The sequence below is a fragment of the Pezoporus occidentalis genome, unplaced genomic scaffold (genome assembly GCF_034315485.1).
Source record: "Pezoporus occidentalis ecotype Australia unplaced genomic scaffold, CSIRO_AGI_Poc_V1 ctg50, whole genome shotgun sequence".
NCBI classification, from domain to species: domain Eukaryota; kingdom Metazoa; phylum Chordata; class Aves; order Psittaciformes; family Psittacidae; genus Pezoporus; species Pezoporus occidentalis.
The window spans coordinates 3,597,305-3,621,345 of record NW_026915836.1 but is presented as its reverse complement, the minus strand read 5'-3'; the positions used below and the strand labels follow the sequence as shown (position 1 = coordinate 3,621,345).

The 24,041-nt window shown below is 41.9% G+C and overlaps 1 long non-coding RNA gene across 3 annotated transcripts in view; it reads left to right on the top strand.

Annotated features, from left to right (window-relative positions):
- Positions 1-24,041, top strand: part of LOC134173251 (uncharacterized) — a 45,587-nt gene that overhangs the window by 5,307 nt on the left and 16,239 nt on the right. For all 3 annotated transcript variants that reach the window (XR_009968192.1, XR_009968191.1, XR_009968190.1), the window contains exon 2: positions 21,177-21,300. This is a non-coding gene — a long non-coding RNA (uncharacterized LOC134173251). The remainder of the gene's footprint in view (positions 1-21,176; positions 21,301-24,041) is intronic.

Genomic DNA, 24,041 nt, shown 5'->3' with positions numbered 1-24,041 from the left:
GGGGCCACAGTATAGCTTGGATGGTTGCAACTCAGGCTTCGGGTGCGTGGTGGAGGTCTGAATGGGTGCATGTACTGGAGCATTAAAATACATTCTAGGTTGCCCAATTTGCTCAGCAGTTGACCATCTTTTAGTGATTGGGATTAAAATCTGTTGCCAAAGTAGATATTCATAGCTATTTTTACAAGATTGCTGCTTGGTAATATAAAACCTTAGTCATACTCAGGGGGGAATCCTGAAGCTAGTAAGACAAACTGATGCTTGGCACTGTAGATCTAAGCCATAAATCCTTTGAAGAATCAATCATCTCCTCTTTTCTGAGTTTGCTAGCAACACAGAAAACTCTGGGGGCAACAATATATACACTGAAGCATTTGTGACTGCATTTTCATAGGGACTTACAGAACAAGCTCAACTACAGTTTGGTGCTTACTGTTGCTTACAAATCTGACTTGTTGATTGAGAATGCAGGGTTTTGCGATTTAAGCCCACATCTACAGAAAGCTGCTCCTAGAAATCTTTAGTTGAAGCTACTGGTGCACCAGACGCGCTGGGCTCAGATGAATAGCACACTGTCCTGCAGAGAACTGCTGTGTCTTGGATTCGGAAGGAAGACCTTTCAGCCCAGATTGCATCTTCAGCCCTGTGCAAATGTCAGCCAATGAATTTTTTTCTGTAAGAGCTAGATGCTGCGTTCAAATAGGATCTGGCGTTATGGAACATGTATTTTAGTCTGGATGCTTGAGGTAGATCCTTGAGTTTCTGATCACTACAAGAGTACAGACTTGCAGATCATCTTGTGGTCAAACAGTAGATAATAATTTTCTTAGTTTTAGTGAATGCTGGTCATCTGGAAAGGAGTTGTTCTGCTGCTCATACCCAGGTCTGCCATTCAAGGAGGATGAAGAACATGAAATACGGCTTTTCTAACATTTCCCTGTATGTTTTGTTCATAAATCCTGATTTATTAGTCACTTCCTGTTTTGCTCTAGAAGGATCTATTAAAAGCCTCTCCATTAATTTCTAAATGGGAATTGGAAAAGGCGGTAAACTGTGCAATTGCTTCTTTGAGTTGGAAGAATTAGATCTGACACTATATTCTTGTTTGGGGGGCTTGCTGGAAATGGGTGTTTCTCCACTGAGTGCTTAGAGATCTGACACAGCTGAGCATGTTCAGATCCATTCATAGCTTTGAGCATGGAGCAGTTTTATTATGTGAAATGGAGTAATCTTTGATTTCAAAAGCTTGAAGTAGATTTTAAGGGAAATAATGGTGCAAAATGACACGGTTTTATGCATAGTATTTGTGCGTGTTCTTTGAGTTGTGTTTGCTTCTGACATTCTCACACCAGTTTTGAGCATTTATTGCTGCATCACTTAGGTCTGCTTTGATACTTCTCTTCCATGAGCTCTCTGAAAGATCCAAGCAACAGAGCTTTAACCAAAAAGACTTTCCAGATCCCAGCTATTTCCTTGAAAGGGAATAGAGTAAGGCAGCATCTCTGTATCAATCCAAATCTTACCCATAAGGTTTGATATATATTAGATGTTACATACAGGAGAGCATGTAATGGGGCCATTGCATTCACATCTAGAAACCTCAGTAAGATTTGTGGAAGAAGTAGCTTTTGCATGACTTCCGAAATCGGGTACCATGTCATCACTGTTGTATATAACTTTTGCTTTGTTGCATAGCTTGACTGGACTTTTCCTGACCGTCTTTTCAATATTCCATGACTACAGAATTTTTGAATTCCCATTATTCTGCTGTTTAACATGCCTGAAAATTCTGTCTTATTTCACTTCTTTTAATTAACATTTCTACATTTTGGGGTATGAAATCAGTTTTCTCGTTGTTTCATGTGGTTATTAGAACTTAACTATATTTCAATCAATCCTTGGTCCTCTGTGTTACCTGAAGCAGTAATAAAAATTTTCAGCCATATACATATATATATATATGTATTTATATATGTACTGAATACCAACATTTATCATAGGAAAATATATTTAATTACTAGGCAGAATTAATGGTTATTTTCCTTAGACTTCATTGGAATTTCAATTTGAATTTAAACTTAAAGTGTAAATTTTAATAGTTTTCAATTTTCCTTCCTTTTATTTTAATTTTTAAATGCAGTTTAAAAATTGCAAAAGGAAAAAGAGAACCAAAATTTAAAAATAATGACAGGAATTAGAGGTAATTGTGGAACATTGGAGTTAATTCCTTTGAATGGTCTTCTAGAAGAACCTATTTCATTCCTCTCCCTTGATTATATAGGGTCTTATTGCGGGCACCTGAAGTTAGATTTTGAAGTTAAACAGTACAAATCCCTCCCGTACTGTTTCACATTTATGGTGAATTCCTTTGTGGATCAAAGTTTATGGCCATGGCCCCTAGTTAGCCGATTTTTAAGAAGTTTCTGTAGAATAGCAGGGGATATTGTGCTTTTAGAAATAGGATTGTAAAGTCTTAGACATCATGGGGAGGCTACAATAGAAAATCCTGGACATAGTCTATGATGCTGGCATTAAAATATGAGACCATTTCCTCCTGTTGGAGTTCCTATGGATGTTTCTACAGTTTTACGTTAGTCATTATAAGCCTAATGCCCTTCTCCAGGCTGCTTTCACTATTGAATTTGCTGTCTGTGAACTAAATCGGGGTTCATGCTGAGGGTTAGGATGCTGAAGTCCTTTGTTTTCCAAATGGCTCTTTGTGGACAGCACAACTGTTCTGCAGACTTGCTCTTTGTTTTGTGTTTGGACCTTCCTACTGACACTGTACACTTCATTATTAAGGGTCAAGATATGCTTCTCAAGTTTACTTAATTAATAAAAAGTAATGTATATGCAGTCAAGAACCATTAAAACAATTTAGACAAACCTTCCCATACCATTATAGAATCCCAGACTAGTTTGGGTTGGAAGGGACCTTAAGATCATCCAGTTCCAACCCCCTGCCATGGGCAGGGACGCCTTCCACTGGAGCAGGTTGCTCCAATTCCCATCCAACCCGGCCTTGAACACTGCCAGGGATGGGGCAGCCCCAGCTTCTCTGGGCACCCTGTGCCAGAGCCTCAGCACCCTCACAGGGAGGAACTTCTGCCTTAGATCTAACCTGAAGTATTGTCATAAATCAATGTACTTACATATAATTACAAAATAGTTGGGAGAACATTGAATATAATCTGTTATTCAGCTGAACAGCTCAATAGGAGTATTATCCTTCAAATCAGCTGAAACTGCTGGAATACTCAGTGCAGTCATCCCAAATGCCCTACAAAAGGGCACACGTACATGGGCACTCTTTGCTGTACATTGCATGTCCTGAAGCTTTCTTACCCCCACATCCTGAAATCAGTCAACCCGTCTTTAAAGTATTTGGCTTTGGGCAAGTACAAAGTTGTGTGGCAGGTGAGGGGTTAATGACATGCATGCAGCTGCTAATACTTCACTTCTGAGGCAATATGGTCTTCAGGGGTAATTTATCCAGGCAGGCTCTGACATGAGATGTGACATTTACCATCAAATACAGCTAGGGCCATTGCACATTTTCTTAGGGCTATCAAGACCTCCTGGTGGCCTTCTTTCTTTTTGCCTGCTGTATGGATTTTCATTAACCAGTTGGAGTCTCTCTGTTTCTACATCTACTTCTGCTAGGCATCTGCACACATGCTTGTGACTCTGAGCTTCCCTAACTACCTAGAGAAGGCTATTGTTACTTGACAACTGACCAGAGAATATCGAGTCGTCTTTCCACAGAACGAGGTAGGCTGAAGAGAGGTATTTGTGAGAGATGTTAGCAACTATATATATACAGACTCCAATTGTGAGAGCACTGATTGTAAGAGGTGCTCAGGAAACAGCTGAAGGTTTAAATATATACCTGAAAAATACCTTAGAAAGGTTTGGAAACAAATTAGAAGGTACAAAGAGATGATGACTGTAAGTGGTGAAACTGAGGCGCAAGAACACTTGAGTCTCATACAGATTTGTTTGTCTCAATCTCTAGATCCGTTAGTCATAAAGCAGGGCTACCATACTGGTAGTATACTAAAGGTGGCCTGTGGTATGACTCCTGTGATACTGAGCAGAGGTGGTTTCACCCTTGTAACTGGTGTAGGCTGGGTTGGCTCTATGTTTGCTTGCAAGGGTTACCTCTGCAGTGAATGGACCTCAGCCCAAAAGCAGCCAGAGGCCATGCCTCTGCTGTGGATTAAGGTGGGCAGATACGCTTGAGTCGGACATAGGTGTAGCTGATTTGGGTGAAAGTGCCGGGAAGACAGGAGCCTCATTTGCAAGTGCTAGAACCCTGGCAGTCTTGTTTGGCATCTCCCGAAGCCTGGACAGTATATGCACAACTACAGCTCTTGAACACTATGGTGTTTAAGGGCAGGTTGGACAGAGCCTTGGGTGACATGGTTTAGTGTGAGGTGTCCCTGCCCATGGCAGGGGTCTTGGAACTGGATGATCTTAAGGTCCTTTGCAACCCTAACTATTCTATGATTCTTTCACCAAGAGGAAGGCAGGAAGGTTCTGCAGTCCCACCCTTGATCACAATGCAGATATGTCTTTCTTTGTACCACTATCTGGCCTATCAGTTCTGCTCTCTGTTACCGTGAGTATAAATCCACAAGCACTCTGACATTCAGTTCGTCACACAGATGAAGAATTAAAAAAAGTAAAAATGAATTGGAACAAAGGGAAGCAAGGTAATTACACTCATCTTCACAATATGCAGCTCAGCTCCATCCAGATCTCTAATTTAAGGTCAGCCCAATAATTCAGTGAACAAAATAGAAGTGGATGCCATTAAAAACTGAATATTTACCAGGCTTCAGTGCCCACTGAACATAGCTGTTCTTTACCTTGGCAATTTGATTTTTTTATTTGCCTGGCTTAAAACTGAAAAATTCTCCAACTATTATACAAAGTATAACTACAATCTGGATGTGAATGGCACCGGTGCTGGTTCTTGTTGGTTTTCACACACGGGCTTACCATTTCAGCTTCATTCTTAAAGGGAACATTCACACCTATGCAAAGAATTTCTGTTTACTTTTCTCAGGACCTAATTAGGGATGGATTCTAGAACTGCAGCTGGTTTAGTCTTCTTGTAAGCCTGAAATGCGTTAGAGTGTATGAAGGTTATTCATTGAGGCAGGCAAATGAATGGGTGGTCTCTGTTCAATTTTTAATCTGCACGTTCCTTTAGCTGCTGTCTTTGATGATGCTCTCACCAGAGAGGCCAAGGGCTAAGCAGATAGTGCTACAGAGCAGCCTTTTTTCTACATTAAAATTTCCTACTGTTACTAAATAAGCCCAAGCACAGCTCCCAGAAATAAAAGTGATGAATAAGCAAAGCAATGTCATCCAACCTGGGAAACAGAAAGACTGGAAGACATGATCATAAAAATGCTGGCAGTGATAAATGTTTTGTCCACACTAGAGCTCCTGTCAGCAGTAACAGCAATGGGAAATTTTTAGGGAAATCTCAGATATAGAGGCATTAAAGTTGGTTCTTGTAGCTCAGGACTGAGGTGTGTTTCTGCAGGGCTATTTCAGACACGATTACTTTGTTCCTGGAGTAGTTACCCTCTGGATAAATCAGGTTTTGATTTTCTTTGGTCTGAGTTCATTTATGAGTACAGCATTCATTTATAAACAGTATGAAGCTGTTTATTAACTGATGCAGGCCCCTTCTTCCTAGTGATGTGTCAATGAAATTCCAGTGCTTTCTGGCTGTGATGTTCAAGGTGTCTCTTTGCCAACAGGCTATACTGCAGCATGGGTAGGACTCTGGCTCTCACTGTGAGATCTACATGAGAGAGAAGGAGGTTGAAGGGAAGAAAGTACATACTCAGGTATTAGCAGCTTCAGTAACTAGCAAACAATAAAGAGAAAGCCATGTGAAACAATAGATCAGATGTGAGGTCTGAAGTTTCTCTGTTTCAGGGCTTGTTGCAATGTGAAAATTGAGTCTTTGAAAGCTCTGGCCAAGGAGTCTTCCAGCTAGAAAAGGCTGCGTAAGATAAACAGGACATAAGAGCCTGGCTAGTCTCAGGTGCTGCTGAGCAGATACCAGCAGGTTTGGGGACTTCAATCTGTAGGAGGGCAGCTCCTTGCCCCTGCAGCTGTGGGTGCTGATCACGCTCCTCGCTGTGTTGCCCAAGGCTGGTCTCCAAGTGCTGTGTTGCTGAGGTCTGTGGGGAAAAGCGTGAGGCGGCCTGTTTCAGATAAATGGCATCACCTATTGCAAATACAACATCTGGATTTCAGAGGGATGCAGTAACCTGTTTTCTGGCCTAGCTGACAGCAAACAGTTCCCTGAATCTGTGGGAACAAGGAACATAAAATACTCTTTCCCACTGGGGTAAATTCATAGCATTCTAAGTAAATTCTACATATTTCTTTCCCCTGAAAGCAGCAACACACCTTCTCTTCATTTGTATTTAAGGGCTAAGTGCAGGTGAGGAGTGATTTTATGGGATGGAAGGCTTGGGGGGAATTCTCTTCTTTATGGGGGTGTGTCTGTATGTATGTATATGTAGGTAACTGAAATAGGGCATTTCTGCTAGCTCCTGAACCTTAGAGTCCATAAAAAGACCTTATAACTTCTCCTAACAGTCACTAGATCTGCAGCAACAGACATCAGAATAGTTTAAATGGTTTGAAACTAAGTATGTGGCTACAGCACCACTGATGAAAATAAATTACTTACCAGCATCAAAGAAAAAGTTTCAAGTGTAAATAGGTAACTGGGTGTTCCTCAGGCCATGTTTGCTGATAAGAATTTCACATTTTTCTCTCTCTTTCAAAATGCTGAGGCTTTGCTCAGTACTTGCTGTTAATGTGGGCGAAGTTGGCCATATGGCAAGCAGAAAGCAGTGCTGGGAGAACTTTCACACATAGCTAGTGCAGTGCTTCCTTTGCTAAATGAAGATTTTCTTCCTGAAGTCCAGATTTCACATTCAGATCTCTGGGGTAACGCATTAAACCACAGACAAGACTGAGGTGTTTGCATCCAGCCTGTCTTAATGCCTAGGAGAAAACCACCTTCTCTTTCATGCTATAGAGCTGCATGTCTTTTGAAATCTCTCTGTTCCAATTGATATGGGAGCCGGGGGAGGGAGGTGTTCTGTTAGATTTCCTGTTAAATCTACAGCAGGTTCATCAACAACTTCTTCACCAGTATCTTCTCTTAGCATTGTCCCTGAGGAGTTTCTCTGAATCCTCCTTCAGATTTGCTTGCAAAAGTGCATTATGTTACTGCAAGTTTTAGACTAATTTTTCCATTTCTCAGATCTAGAATGTGTTCCTCTAAAATCACCTATTTCAGCCAAAGCATCTGTTCGAGTGTGATTGTGTATACATGTTTTTCTTTGTATGACTTAGTTTGTCATGTTTATTTCAATCTCACTGTGGTATCTATCCATCCATATGTCAAGCTGCAAACCAATATTGATTTCAGAGGCCATATGCTATCCTGATGTCTACAAGCATTTCTCCTGGTAGTATCAATGGGAGCTCTCCCTGTGGAGTATGAAGGCTTTCCAAGCTTGGGCAGTGCTGTTGATAGTTTTTGTGTTGGCTGATCAACTTTTCCTCATGACAGACAGGAATTCAGGAACAGTTCTAAGGAAAACTTGCTTAGTAAAGTGACTGTTTGTTGGGAATCACAGTTTTCCTTTTAGCAAGATTTAACTGCAAACTTTATGAACAAAACTTTGTACTTATGTAATAGTAATCAATGTAAACAGTGTCTTTTGGCCTGTTTGAGCATGGTGCCTGGTTTAAACGTGCTGAAGTCAACAGAAGGATTAATGTGTGCTTTAGGAAGTCAGGTTTATAGTTACCTAGCACCTCTAGTTAGAGAAGCACTGTACATGGAAGGTATGTTTCTTCCCGTTCTGCCCTGGGACAATTTGTTCACCTCTATGAAGCTCAGGGACTATTGAGTGGGACTGCCTCTCCAACAACTCTTGTGTTTGTTTTTGTTTTATAACCATATGGGCTTCCTTCATTATTTGGTCATGAAGTGCAAATGGGCTATTAGGAACTGTCTTGAAGGTCACAAATTAATTGGACTCTTATGTAGCACCCTCCCCAGCTAGAGACTATGTTAGCATCTCAGAGTATGTTAGCATGTTATCTTCTCCTGTGAATGTCTTTGTGCTAAAAGCACAAAGTTCCCTTTCAGTCCTGTCAGAAAGGTTCTTTGGTGACCCCTTTTCATCTTTTTTTTGCATGATTTTAACATGTTTTTATCCAATAAATGTTAAGAAGTGAAGAAAATATATATTTCTTCTGATACAGACTTCTAATGTGCTGTCCTTTAGAAGCAGCACTTTCTCAGAGGAGGCTCTGAAACCCAAGCAAAAATACACGACCTGCACTGCAAATGCTGGATGGAGGATGGCAAACCATATCACAGAATCTTAGAGTAACTCAAATTGGAAGGGACCCTAAGGATCGTACTTTTAATAACCAAATACATACCTATGCACAGACACAGGATCTCAGTCAGAAACGTATGGGGAAGGCTAATGCTGTCCTTAGCCCAGAACAGGACAATGCTGGGAGAAATATGTGGATTTTGACCTGTCTTTCCATCAAGGCAGAAATTTAGTGCTGAGTGCTTGTACCTGCCCTGGCTAACAGTAGTACCCAGCTCTTCTTGGTCCTACCCACTGTGGTGGGCATCACAGTTGTAACAAATCCAATGGTTAGAATGGAATGGCTGCAATGAAGCATCTTTATTCATGAAAATTTGTTTGATCTTGATTTGTTGGACTGTTTGGGGAAAATTCCTCCCAGACAGTGGCAGAAAACTAAACTGATACTTCTTCATAGTGCACAAACGGTCATCTCTATCTTGTCAGTTTTTAACTTCAGGTGGATGCACAGGCCACAGGCATGTGAAAGGCTTCACAATCTTAAAACATAGTCTCCAGAGAGACCTAATGCTTCAATAATGCGATAAGGTGTCATATAGAACCTTTTTTCAGCCATAAAACTAGTGGCCTTTCTATAATATTATCCATTTGAAGATTACGATATATCATGTCCTTCAGAAAGTGGTGGCCTCTTACCAAGAGGGCAAGCATGTTTTTACAAGTGTCACTACAGAGAGGTTTTCCTCTGTACAAATTAAGCCTGTCAAGAAAATGAAGCCTTCTTCTGCAGAAGTATGAAAAAACATTGATTTTTTCCTTTGCATTATGTTGCTGTTAGCAAAACCAGCTTTGCTTTTACTGCACAGCGAATGGAAAGAAGTTTTACCTTTAAAATAAAGCTTCCAAAGAGAAGAAATCCTAAGATGCTTTCTTCTTGGTTTCTTCATCTAGTCTGTCATAAGCTGCTAACTTTGTAGGCTTTTATTTATTGCATTTATAGTGTTCACATTGCTATGGTAGCCAAGTACTCTGATACAGTAATATAATAATGTTGTATGAGAGCTAGTGAGAAACAAATGCAGTCTGCTTAGCTTATTTTAAAGCATCTCTCAGGTTTACCACAGGTATCTGTGGAGATGAACTGAAACCAGGATGAAAGGAAATCTCCCTGAAAGGTAGCAGAAGTTCTGGCTGTCTCTGAGTGAAATGTGATGAAAATACTGTCCTGGGTTTGCTTATCTTTGCTTACGTTTTCATTTCTTTATCTAGGTAAAGAAAGAAAGTGCTGGTGGTGGAGGAGGATGGAGTGGGTCTGGGAGGTGGGGGGCAGGGAGCAGAGCAGACCCACTGAATAACATGCTCAAGAGCTCTCCTGCACAATGAGATTAGCAGGATGTGATCGCTTTGATGCCAAGGTGCTAACACAATAATACAAGCGAGTTTGCCAACTTTTCAAATTGAATGTATTTGATTATTTGCTTTTAATTAGTGTGAGTTTTGGAGTATGTACAGGATTGTTAGAGATACATGAAAAGCCTCCTATGGCAGGAGAGTGTATTCTCAGTAAAGACGGTGCAGCATTGTTCTTTTTTAGCTGTGGAGAATGAGATTTAACAGCTATGTTAAATGTTTTAGCCCGTTTCTATTGTGCCTTCCTTTCAACCTATTGGCAAGCCCAAGTGACGAGAGAAAATAAACCTCTCATTTGATCTGAATGTTGAGCACTTTGCTGCAAGAAGAACTCCAGCCCAACTTCAGGATACAGGAAATATGACTGGTTTATTTACAGGAGGCTCTTACTCCCTCTTTCCCTTAATAAGATCTTGAGTAAACTCATGCTGTCATATTTTCTTCCATGCAGTGCCCTCCTTTGTGTTCATTTATCTTGAATGCCTTTGTCAAGATTGTAGATTTAAAAACTCCTTTTTCAATGGCTGAAACAGGCTGCAGTTCTGGAGGAAATATAACAAGAGAGAAACTGTTTATTTTGACCTCTTTCCTTTTTATTCCAAAGTAAGAAGGCAGACTGGAGGTGCCTTGGGGATTGTTTGAATGATTTACCACTGGCCCACTTCATGACTTGCCAGTCACTGGGAGTTGCTCACCTTCCCAGGCCATGGAAAGCATCAGCAAAAGGAAAAGTATCTCTCATTGTTTGGCACAGATTGTAAGTCAGTGTCCATTTCTCAGTGCTTGGCATTACCTGCCTTTGCAGTTCAGGCTCTTGGTTTTCCACCATCTGAAAGACAGAAATAAGAAAGACTTAATACATTCTATGTGCGGTAACACAACCTTCTACCTATGCTGCTCTTCAATCACTTATGCACGGTTATATATGCACACACACATATATATATTTTAAATACTCTCCCCTTAAACAATAGAGAAAAACAAATGGTTGACAATAACAATGGCAGCAGCTCTCCAACAAAAGCATGCAATTATTACAATTATACTATCCTTGATTAGGCTCCCATGCATTGCATTTCAATGTAATTGATGTTGTAGGTTGACACATTGGACACCAAATATTCTCGCCTGTCCCTTCACTCTTTTGTTTCAGAGCCTGATTTGCATTTTCTATGCTTTTAGTAATGAAGACTTAGCACTTTTCCTCCATTAGAAAAAAAAAGAGAGACACAATAATCTGCAACTCGGCACTTGTTTAAGGATTCTGACCCTCAAAAATACCACTTTGCTTCACACATTAGCTGCTTACAAAGAAGGAAGCTAATGTATCATCTAATTGGGCAAACCACTGCATCTGATTTCTCTCAATCAGACTATTAGCTTCGTAATTACCCATCTGCCTCATGTGGAAAAACGGCAAGGCGAACACCCAGCTAATAACATTCTCAAGAGCTCTCTACCACAATGAGATGAGCATGATGTTGTGGGATATAGTCCCTAACCATTTAAGTGCCAAGGTGGTCTTACAATACAGTGGGAGTCTGCCAACCTTCCCAGTCTGAATGTGCTTAATTATTTGTCTTTAATTAGTCTGAGTTTTGGGGTCTGTTCAGGATTGGTGATGAAAAATGAGCGGCAGGAAAGAAAGCCCCTCGAGCTCCCTGGCAGTCTGCTTTACATCCTCTTGTCTGCTAAAATAGTAGTATGGAAAGTGGGATTTATCTCCTGAGCAGCTCCAAGTTTGCCCTCACTTCTTTTTATAGATTAGAAAAAGTTGTCTGGGTATCTAAGCTGGGGAATAGCCAAGTCAGAATTCAAATGGAGGCTGTTCAAACAAACCTCTGGCTTGAACCCTGTATTTTCCTGCAGTTTTATACTCTTGACCTTTATGGAGCTATTGCCAAACTGAACTAATTTAAGTGAGGAGATGCTCAAATCTAAGATTTCCTCTTCAGCAGTGAGAGGTGCCATCCTCTACTTCCAGCCCTGGTTCTGCCCCTCCTAGATAGCCCACAGTATCTCTGAGCATGTCTCCCACCCGGTCAACTCGCAGATTGCAAAAGGCTGGAATGCCCTTGCTACCCGACTCCAAGGTTGAAACCATATGGTCAAGTGGCAGGTGATTCTCTGAGAAGGGCCCTTGGCTCTGTTTTCGCTCCCACATGTGGTTTAGTAAAGCCCACATCTGGTTTCAGGTAGAGCACAGAGCAAGATGCATCTGCCTGATCTGTTTTCTTTTCATTGATTTGGAAGCTTAGTGGAGATTCAGTAAAGATAAATCCAATATTGACCCATATTGACTAATTGCAAATAAGTGAGTCTCCTTCATGTATCCTACCAAAGAGCATACAGTATCCCTCATTTTATTGTAGTTTTTTCTTTTGTCTGGGTATATAGAATGTCAGTTATGGGCTTGACCATCCAAGTGCTAATGATCCCAGGAAGGGAATTAAGAACTCTTAATGAAAACCTTAGAGGATAAGGAAAAGCATGAAATAAGGCTTAAAAATTATTCACATGAAACTGTCACAAAATTGTCATATTTACCAAATTATTTTTCATCTTGATATATTACCGGTCAGAAACGTTGCGATTTTGGCCTTCCTCAGAAACCAGTGTCTGAAATGCTGCCGCAACCATTGGTGTCAATAATGGTGTATAAGACACAAAGGCAACTATTCATTAGTAACTCAGTCCTCCAACAACCCTCTCTGACTTTCTAGCGGCAGGACTAGCAAGATGTGTACACAGCAAAGGGAAACAACCAGATGGTCTTGCAGTTATGACCCCCACTCTCTCCTCTCCCATTGTTTGCTGTTATCGCTCATTGTACGATGTCCAAACCCCTTCACAGGCCTGCCAGCATGGATTGCTGGATAGAGGCCCTAAACTGCACATTCTTCTCAGGCCTATTTCTGATACCCCATAAACGCTGCTTAGGCCATCGCAGATGATGCGTGAGCCTGATTCTGTAAGGCTTAACTCAAGGTAGTAGTTCTTTGTCACATAAATCACAGTATTTCATTTCATGGGTGGCTTATGCAAGTAATGTTCACATAGGAAATGCAGACTTGGGTCAAGGACCCTCAGCAGCGTGGGCATCACTGAATCGGAATGCCCATGGTGTGAGCAGCCAGGAGAGGCCTCCCTTGTCCCCAGAGGGAGAGAGGCAGGAGAAACAGCCCTGCAGGGTTGATTCCAGCCATGGAACTAGCTCTTCACAGCAGGGCTGGGAGGAGTGGTGGCTCTGCCCGGGGGAACCCTCTTCCTCTCCTCAGCAGCAGCAGTAAATGCCCTGGGCACTGAGATATTCCTCTTGGGAACACAAACAGCTGGTCTGGCTTCCTGGAGATCTGATGTAGCCAAGTCTGTGCTACCCTTGTTTGCCTGTTTCGCTGACCCTGGCAGTCTGTTGCCACAGACAATTGCCTGCCTTGCCTTTGCACGGAAGCAGCTCTGGTTATTTTGTGAGGTCCTGTGTTTTTTGCTGCTCGCTGGTTGTGTCATGATAAATGAAAGGCACCTGGTGGTTTAGACTCTGGAAACCTTCACTGAATACCATCAAGGGATTCCCGACTGCATCTCTGTAAAACAGTGTCCCTGTTTTATCAACTGCAAAACTGAGGGAAGGCCTTGGGCAATGCGGCATAGCTATTTAGCTCTGTCAGCTGCCAGAGTTTATCAGAATGAGTACAGGGCCTTAAATAACTTTGTCTCTCTTACTTATTATGCATGTCGTCCTCTCTCAGGTGGCATTCTGCTCTTCAGGGAATGGCTTGTATGCGTAAGGACTGCGAGACTTATTTCAAATGCCTGCGTTCCATGTGTTTTATCTTCACCTTCTCTCTAGTGACCTCTCCGAGGGAAAGGCTGTGCAATCTTTGGTGAGGCACATCACTTTAGCAGAGGTGTTGGCTCACTTATGGCTTGAGATTAAACTGGTATGGTTGAAGTGTCACCCACCCTCCCCTATGCTTCCTTCTCCTGCGATTGCTGGCTCCAGAGCAGGGATGGCCCAGCAGCTCTTGAACCATTTATAGACCAACATAGTACAGTAAACTGGCATTGGCTCTAGTTTTCTTTCATAGATTGGCCTGCAAATTGCAGCAGTTCAAGAGCTGATTCTTCTCTCCTCTGAGGTTATTATTCTCATAGATTGTGTAACGCTGAGATGAGGGACAGGCAGGTATCCTAGGCCAGGAATCGTTACTCTGACCCAGCTGGAGGTCTCAGCAAGTACAACTCAACTTGCTCTGCTTCTTGCTGCATGGCTGTGTTAAGCCCCTGCCAGTGGTGAGCAGGGATTAATGCTGGCCATGAATAGGCCTGTTGTTTGGAAAGATCAAAGGCTGAGCTGAGAATGACATTATAGGTGTCAAAACCATGCTGCTGGAGTAACAAAAAGTTTCTTCTGGGTCACTCTTCAGGTGTTGCTGCTGAATATGACTCCCCTCTTCAGACATACATGCACATTAACTGGCATGTATGATGCTGTGGGAAAGCTGATGATGGGAACTGTCTCAGGTGTCTTGAACTGCATGAATGGCCAGTGTTACGGTTGAGCAGACACTGCCTGTGCTGACAGGGAGGTGAACTACGTGTATGAATGAGAAGCTGACATTTCAGGAGTGGACATGCCATGTCTTCTAACATTTTCTATCAGACCAGAGGGTTCTAAGCAGGACAACGTGAGGTGATCAAAACATATAGTGACTTGGTGGTTATTGAAGACTGGAAAAGCTGTGCTGAATCAGGTTAGGGGAAACAGCTCTTGGTTTGAACTGAGAACCTGTGGGAATGCTTCTCTCCTTCTTGGTCTCCTCTGGTTTAGAGAATTTATAGCAAAAGAGTCATCTTGGTAGACCAGCCTCTGTACTCACCTGGCAATTGTGTGTTAGTCAGGGTAAATCAAAAGAAAACCAATTAGTTTTTAATGACTGCTGACTTTGAACACGAATTGATCAGTTGCACCAGGTTAAATGTTACAGCTCTCATTCTTCAGCCCCATGCCTGTCTCGTAACTCACTGAAAATGTGTGTCCATCCTTCATCTGCCGCACTGAGCATATTAGTGCCTAATATTAGAGGTAATTAAAGGTGCCACATCAAATTCCAGCAGCTAAGGGGCGATGCTCATCCTGCCCTGAATGTCTTACATGAGATCAGGAACTTTGCCGGGGGAGTCAGTCAGGAAGAATGACATTTTTTTTGCAGTTCTGTAACGGGGGAATGGTTGATGAGGTAGAAAGGAAAATATTCCAAGGATTTAATCTTTCACGAGATTGCTGGAAAACTCTCAGCACACCTTTCTCTTCCTTCTTGAGCAGGAAGAGGCTTCATTTTTATAGATAAACTCTCAGAAATTAAGATTTCAGTTTCAGGTCTAAATTTTTTCCTCAGGCAGATGTCTGCTGTCAGTGGGATTTTCTTGTTGAAGAGGGGTTGAATTGTTCCACTCTGACTGGATGTTCATGCACTCCTTGTCCATGCAAGAGTTTACCATTCCCTAAAAATAAGTGATTTCTTTCTCCTGCTTTCCTGCCTTCTGGAAACTAATTTTTCCTCTCCTTTTATGAATGAATGATAGGTGGGCTGGCCTTTAGAATTAGCAAGGCAAGGCAGTGGTTCATCCTCCTCTCTTCTTGCTCTGAGTTCCCTATCAGTTCAGCTACCTGTTGGCCATCAGTATTTCAGCTGTCATTACTATAACAGCTAAGACCTGTTCCTTACAGCTCTGCAAAGTTACACCCTTGATGGTATAGTTCAGTTCCCTGTCTGACCACAGTGTTAAGGTGTTGTCTTGGGGTCCTCACTTAACTCTTGGAGCATCCTGATACTTTTACTTTTTGGAGATAGTATACACGTTCCATGTAGTTGGGGTGTTTTCACCCTAGATATGCCTAAGAGGGACCCTAGATATGCCTAAAACAGGTGAAAATGGGCTGCTTTCAGAGGTAATAAATATAAAGGGTATAATCTGAGAGGGATGGGGGCATGACGTATGTATTCCTGCAGCCCTTTATGTCTGCTGCATTTTAGAGGTCCTGCAGGATTTGAACATGTTTTGTAAATATGGACCATTGCCATAGTCCATCTTAGATGATCAAGCACCCTTATCATCCCCAGATTTTCAATGAACAACCCATCAGCAGATCCAGTGATGTCCTTGTTTAGTTTGACTCACACAGCACACTGGTGCAATAAGGAACTCAGTCAAATGAAAGTCTTTTCCATTATTTCTTTTTCCTCTTGCAGCAGAGCTGGCAGAGCAACTGCCCAGCACATGTGAATCAATGTATTCATCGTTCTGGGAAGTAATTTCTTTCTTTCATTATTTTTATCATTAGAAACTGTTGGTTAATTAGGCTGAAATACAGAGTGGACAAAGGAACCAGAAGGATGTGTTGTGACTTCGGGCAGAGCAAACTGGGTGCTGTTCCCAGGGAGAGATTAGCAGCTATCTTGCTGAGAGATCCTGGTGTGTAGCCAGTTCTGAACAGCCAGTACTGCATGCAGCCACCTCTGGAGTGAAGAGGGAGAGAAAGTAAATGCAGGAGAGGAGGCCAGGACAAGTCTCTATTCTTATAAGTCACATGAACTGTAACGCCAGACACAATTTGGTCAGTTCTGTTTGAATGCACAGGATCCAGCATGTTCCACTGAACTTGTGTTGGGTGCCAGGGTACCAGGTTCCTTCATAAAAATGGGGCACTGTCTCTCTCATAACCTAGACCTATTTGCAATTCACCTCTTTTACCTTGGCTGCAAAGCTGCTTGTTCTCATCATGCCATAAGCTGAATCTTTATAATAATAAGCCTTCATTGAATGGTGGTGTCCAAAGCCATGGTATTACTTGCAGCAACACTTGGGGTAATGAAGAGTTCAATATTATCAGTCACAGACTTGGTTTTGATAGCAGTGTACTGACTTCTGCTATGCGGAGAGACTAATGTGGTTGGACTGAAAAGGACTCTATAAACAGCAGTTTTGCTTGGGGCATCAGCTGTCAATCATGCTGTGTGAAACCTTGCAAATGAGGTTAGGATGCTGGGTAAGCATTTTATCTGTTGTTTAATCAAGTCCTTGATGCAATCTTCATGGTCCTTCTAGATTCCTGGAGGAGACTCTGGATAGGGATCTAAAACAATTGTCAAGAAGTACACCTGGAATTACAGAGTGATAGAAAACTGCAGTCAGATGACATCCTTAGAGGGGTTAGTAAGATGATGCTGGTGACAGATAAACTGGAGGGTGATGTCTGATTTGAAAGAGAATGACTTTTTCACTTTGACAAAATGAAGCTGAATGAACTGGAATTTATGAAAGATATTCTTCATAAAATTTGTTTTAATCCACAAAGAATTTTCCTGTTCCACTAAGTAATATTTCCACAATTTACACTGCAAATGGGCTCCTATTCAAACTGTGCTGCAAGGACATTAATTAAAGTGTGATGAGTTTTATAGTGGCTGAGTTGAAGAGACCTATGTCTGCTCATGTTACAATTGCAGCTACTTCCTTCTTGATCGCTTTAGGATGCAAACATCCCCAAAAAATTACCAATTAGGTCTTGTGAGGAGGGAAAGAGCCCAGCAGGAAAGTTGCATTTTCTCTCTGTTTAACAAAAAGGGCTGAAGACCTCTCTCTTCATCTCCTTCTGCCCTTGTACAATTCCTTGATGAGGCTGTACTTGCATACACAATGAAACCAGCCTTTTGATCTGCAGTGAGGCTCGAGGAGCTTGCATAGTAAGAATCACTTTTAAAATGCATAGAATCACAGAATGGATTGGATCAGAAAGAACTTTAAGATCATGCAGTTCCAACCCCTGACATGTCACCCTAGTCCATGTTGCTCAAGGCTCTGTCCAACCTGGCCTTGAACACTGTCAGGGATGGAGCATTCACCACTTCTTTGGGCACCCTGTTCCAGCACCTCAGCACTCTCACAGGGAAGAGCTTCTGCCTTAGATCTGACCTGAACTTCTGCTGTTTCAGTTTGAACCCCTCACCCCTTGTCCTATTGCTGTGGTCCCTGATGAAGAGTCCCTCTCCAGCATCCTTGTAGCCCCCTTCAGACACTGGAAACTGCTCTGAGGTCTCCACGCAGCTTCTCTTCTCCAGGCTGAACAGCCCCAATATTCTCAGCCTGTCTCCCTATGGGAGGTGCTGCAGCCCCTGAGCATCCTTGTGGCCTCCTTCAGACTTGTTCCAACAATTCAATCTCTTAACACAAGGCTGCTATTTTGAATCAGAAAGGACTACTTGTTGGGAAAGAAAAGTGGGTTTGGTCCCACTTGGACAACGACTTGGAGCTGCTGCATGCCTGGTGCAAGCGGTGTCACCAGGAGCAGTAACCCTTGCAGTGGCTGCGCAGTCGCTGGCACCCAGGGAATCGGTGGGTCTCTGCCTAGTTTCAGTGGACAGGTGTCACTTCCACGCGGTGGGAAAACTGCTCCTCAGAAGCAAGCACTAATTGGCCCCCGTGTTGGCAATCTCAGCAGAGATGCCAGAGTGAACGGGCATGAAATCCCACTCAAACCCTTTGTGGTTTTCTCTTCAGGTCAAGGTTGAGGTGCTTTGGCAGAGCACTGAGAGGAAAGCTGACACTGCTGCTGTCAGTCTCCAGGTCTGCCAAGCTGCCACCTTTTAAAGCACTGAAACACAGGGGCTTGAGCTTTTAAGATGTGTTTTTATTACCATGTTCAACTTTGTGCTTTTGGAAGCATTGTCCTTTGGAGGGGTTGCTGTTAAATGCTGGTGAGCAAGGGAAGGTTCTAACCTGCTCCTAAGGCAATACATACAGCAGTTTATTACTTACCTAGAGTCTGTCTTCCCTAATGTTTCAAGCATGCACCAGCGTAGCCCACCACCGTCTTACACAGAGTAAGGGAGACCCTAGTGTTTGTTTTATATGCACTTTCTGTGACTTGGAATAGTTCAGGCCTGCAAACTATACTTTCTTAATAGATACCCTACAGAACCCGAGTATTTACCATCTAAATAGAAAGTCCATCAAATACATTACTTCAGCATCAACTATATCAAGCGTAGGAGCATTTTTAGTCAGTCCGATGATTTCAGGGAGCCTAAATCCAGATACCTGAAAGTTTGTGAATGACAGCATTGATCAATGCAAGGACATCTCTGTAAAAAGACTTGGTGATGGTGTAATACACACAGATGGTTTGAAAGGCATGTGAGTCTTTATAACTCCTCCAGATGATTTCATTGCAGCATCCCCTGGCACCGCACAAAGGCTTTGGTTCAGTTCTGCATTTACACACAAGCTAACGAGGGAGTCTATGGGGACAGCACACAGAGCCCTCAGTAAGACCTATGACTCCAGCTTTTGCAGGGCTTGCTTTCATCCCTGCAAGTTCTTTCCTAGGAAAGACAAACAACCCATTAAAAACTGTAAGCATCTTGGCCACTTCTGTTTCCTGAAAGCTTCTGTAGAGAGGCTGACAGTCACTACTGGTGCTGGTTTAGTCTCAGTTTCTGGCCCAGGCCCCGAGGGCTCTTTACTTGCTGTTAGAGTTTTGTTTTAATGTTGGTTTGTTGTTTTCTTTTTCACTAATGCTTTGCAAAACCACAGAGAGTATTAGCTCAGCTGAGAGCAGGTAATGCTGCAGACAGAACTGTTTTTAGTGTCATTTTCCTCCTTAATGTTCTTTAAAGCTTCTGTGCTGCAACCAGCTCAAATAAGCACTGTGCTCTAGAATTTGTGCCAGATAACAGGTTTTCCCAAGCTTAGTGCTCTGTACACTGACTACATTGAACATTTGCTTCCAGATTTTGTTCTTTTATACTTTTTATCCAAAAAAGTAATGGGGAACAATTGAGGTGGGGGGGTTACCAAAGGGGATGCTGCATATGTTCAGGTTTTGGTGCTTGCAGGTCTTCTGTGACTCCTTGCACTGTAACATTAGGAATACAAATAAAATAAGCCCCAAAGATGCAGAAAGCTGCTTATAAACTGCACAGCTGAGTACAGGATAGCAGTGGGAAGAAACCAGATGCACAGACTTGCCTTTCTTTCCACCTTTCCTTCTGTTTCTTTTTACCTGGCTCTTCTAGCAGCCAAAATCACGTTACTTGATACTGGGAATGTGCTGAAGCCCCAGCACAGATATTCAGGATTGCAGGTGGGCAAATAGCTGAATGTGGCCAGAAGAACAAATCCCTGTTCTTGGAAATGGGGAAAAGCTTTGAGGGGAAGCATCTGCTACTGCATCTGCTCCAAGGGGCCACACTTCACAACAATGTTAAAAAGGTTAGAGTTCAGGGAAGAGTGACATAACAAATTACCTGAATGGAAACCTGGTTTGGAATGCGGGAGTCAAGGATCCTCATACATTCTGTTCATCAAATAGAAGGTTAAACAGTGATAAAAATATCTCCGGGGACAGGGGGGGAATACAAGCAGTAACATGAGCAAAAAGTTATCAAAGTCCAGAACTGGAAGGCAAATCTTGACTAATTCAGACTAGATACAAGGTACATTTTTATCAGGGAGGATAATGAACTGCTGGAACAATTTAAGGACTGAAGTGGTTTCTCTGTGACTGAAAAATATTGCATGTTGTGCTGTAAGATGTGCTTCAGTTGAATCATGGCTTTTGGATTCAAAATGGGCGATAATAGATTCAGATAGTATGGAAGAGATGAAAATAAGAGATAACACTGGTGCTTGTCTACTGTTTAAAACAATGAATTTTATCAGATCTGATTTGCACAATATATATTCTTTCTTTTAGCAGTATAGTCAGAAACAAAAAAGTCCTTTGTTGTTATATCTTTACGTGGTTTATTTTGTTTTTATTGTGTCTCTACCTATCTGTAACAATTCTCTTTTAAGAAGTTATGTTACTTAAGAGCTGACCTGTTTTAGTGCCAAATAGTTTCAAGGCACTGAAACTGAAGAGAAGGTTTGATAGCAACTGTCTCAATCTTTATACAGCAAAGTACAAAGCCCACCAAGTATATTACACATAGAAATAGTCTATATTTGTATGTGGTACTCATAAAGATAGACATGCTGGAGAAAACACCAGTAGTTTTAGGTAACATAAAAGGAATTCAAAAAACAATTCTGAAATTAAGCAATTCCTAAATAAATTTTTATTGTGCCTTCTTTTGTTGGATGAAGTTTTTACCAAAATCCACATATTTTTTTTTGTATTTGCATCAAGGTGGGTATGTGTGTGAGAGTACCTACGTGACAGTATAATTTGGGACAGCTCTAAGTTTGACTTTTCTTTGCATTTGGAATGGTGAGATCTGCATCCCAAGGATTCAAACATCTTTGTGTCCTGCTTGAAATCACTTGTACCGTAGATAGAATCCCACTTTTATTCTTGTTTAGGTTTGTCAATTGTTAAATTTAATTAACAGCAGTTTTGAAAAAGAAGAAAAAAAGAAGTGGAAGGATGAAATGCTGGATGAAAGAGGACAAAGGCTGGGAACCGTGACTGCAAAGCTAGAATCAGGTAAATTTAAGTAAAGGTGACCTAGACAGCCCCAGGGGAGGGGCTTAAGAGGACAGTTATCATACTGATGGTCAGAAGGCAACCAATAGATGGTTCAAGTGCTCCGGGCTCTGATCTGTTAAATGAAATGCCCCTGTATTGGTGTAACTGCCAGTAGACATCCTCAAAGCAGTATTTCCTCTGGGCTTCATCTTTAAAGTATTTATGTGACTTACGGGGGTTTCATAGTTTTTGCATGTAAAGTCTCTCTCTGTTCTTCTCTTTGGGCTCACATGTATGATCAATTTACCATGTTTTAGATGGGCTGTGATTACTGTGGTTTTAGTTGATATGCTTTTACCTTATTTACCACAGGAGAGGTACCTTTCTCATCAGGTACCATGGAGCAGCAACACTAAGGCTCACCTACTCCTAAGTTGAGCAGTGGAATAGTGCATTGTAAAACTTCCACGATGTGTGCTTTGGTCTGAAGTGTCTGAGGATGTTGTCTAGAAGGTCAGTGAATGTGATTTAAAAGTAGCTGTGACTGCCAGTCACTGGAGCTGTGAACCAGCCTAAGTACATCTTTGTATTAGCTCTGATAAAGCAAATAATTCAAGGTTTTACTGGTGATCAGTAAGCATTTAAGGAAAATTAAATTTCTATTGATTTAAACAGAAAGGAGATAGGAGTGGTATGAATTACATAAGGAAGTATAATAGGAGTTACACAGCTGCATTAATTTTATGTACTGGTGAATGTATGAAATACAATTTTATTATGCAATGCTTTTGGGTATAGCACCATGAATAAACTCCCTTCCACTGCAGTGCCCACAAGACTATGCCAGTTGATATATGTTTTGGGTTTATTTTGTTTGTTTGCCTTTTATTGTCACTGCATTCTCTTTTGAGTTTCCTCTCCCCTCTCGTTTGATTTGCCCCTGTTGCATCTGGTTGTAACCAGGACTGTAAATTAACCTGAGGTAAGAGGCCATCCGTTTAGTGAGTGTGTGTGTAGTGGTTGATACAGTGCAGTAACACAATCATTATTCTTCCTGTGAGGGTGCTGAGGTGCTGGCACAGGGTGCCCAGAGAAGCTGTGGCTGCCCCATCCCTGGCAGTGCTCAAGGCCAGGTTGGACACAGGGGCTTGGAGCAACCTCCTCTAGTGGAAGGTGTCCCTGCCAGTGGCAGGGGGTTGGACCTGGATGATCTTAAGGTCCCTTCCAACCCAAACCTGTCTGTTATTCTGTGAATGATGACATCAGTTGTGTTGGAGTGCAAGGGACTGCTAAAGGAGCTCTGCCCAGGGAGGAAGGTTTGTAGGATTAGGTTGTTAATATTCAGCAGAATACACAGCAGTCGGGAAGGAGCAGCAGATCTGTAGTAAATATTGCCCAGAGCATACAGCTTTGGCTGAGAGGGTCAAAGTAGGGAAAGGTAACCAAGCAGGTCTTTCATAAAGGTCCTAACTTTTGCAATCCCATTTGGAGAAGGAGATGGCTCTGCTTGAGGTAGAGGATTGATTTGGAAATGTATCTGAGAGCAAGCTGAGCTGTTCTTCTAACCCTGTACCACTGAAGTCAGTAGAATATTTACCTCTAATGTCCATGGATGACCTTATGGATCAGGCCCCTGGGAGGAGTGCCACTTCGCTGCTTCTTACTGTATGGTTCCTGGCAAATGGTCTGAGCTCCTACACACCTAGATCACATGGGGCTGTTCCTTTCCGTTATAAAAGTGTCAGAAAGGTAGCTTTGAATGGTGACATATCATTGAACTGCTGCAAAATTGTGGATTAAGTTGGGAACTTTGAGCTTTTCCTCATTTAAGAATCCATGAGAGAGAACAGGGCAGGGACTGAGCAAAATCACTGGCCTAAACGTTGAGAGAGGATTTCTGAAGCGTGAGATAAAAATACCCTTGGGAAGCAGTATTTACAGCACTGGGTTCTGCAAGGAAATACAGGTGGAGGAAGTTTCTAGAGAAAGCACCCTTTAAAAGTACTACAGTTTTTGGTGTGGCAAATAGCATTCAAAGCAAACAGAACAGCTGCAAAATATGATACAAATCACTTGAAAGTTCATTGATTTTGCAGTAAAACTGTAAGTACTTCACTTTATAATAATTGTTCCTCTCATGCTTTCAAATCTTGTACTTGAGCTACGAGAGTATTCAGGTCAGGGTTGCATTCAGAAAATAGGTGCAAAAAGACAAAGAAGCTCAACTAGAGAGATACTTTAATCATGAGCTAATTTACAAACCAAAGCAAAACAAAATCATTTTTGTCTAAGATTATTAGAAGATGCTAATTCTCTGCCTAAAATTATCTTTTTCGTAACCTAAAACAACTCCCACAGAAATAAAACCCCATCTCTTATCTTCCTAATTAAATTTCGTGACTTGGCTTACATGGTTGGTTGGACTTTTTTTTCCTTGTCTGAGGACAATGCGCATGAGTTATTTGAATATGAGCTCCTCTGTAGTATAAACTCATATAAACATTGTCTTGATGATGCTAAACTAATGATAGTGCTCTTTGTGATCATTTTCTCTTGGCTCGTAGCTATGTTTAAAAGAAGTGAGCCGCTTTTATGGGAGAGAGACACGTGTGAAAATGGAGCCCTGGAAAGTGTATGCAGCCTTGTAAAATTTGTAAGAGACTTAAAACAAACCCCAAACCACCCCTCTCTAAACCTAGCAATTTAAAGCAGTGTTGGGTAACAAGAACATTTCTGTGATTATACGATAAGGACACTCA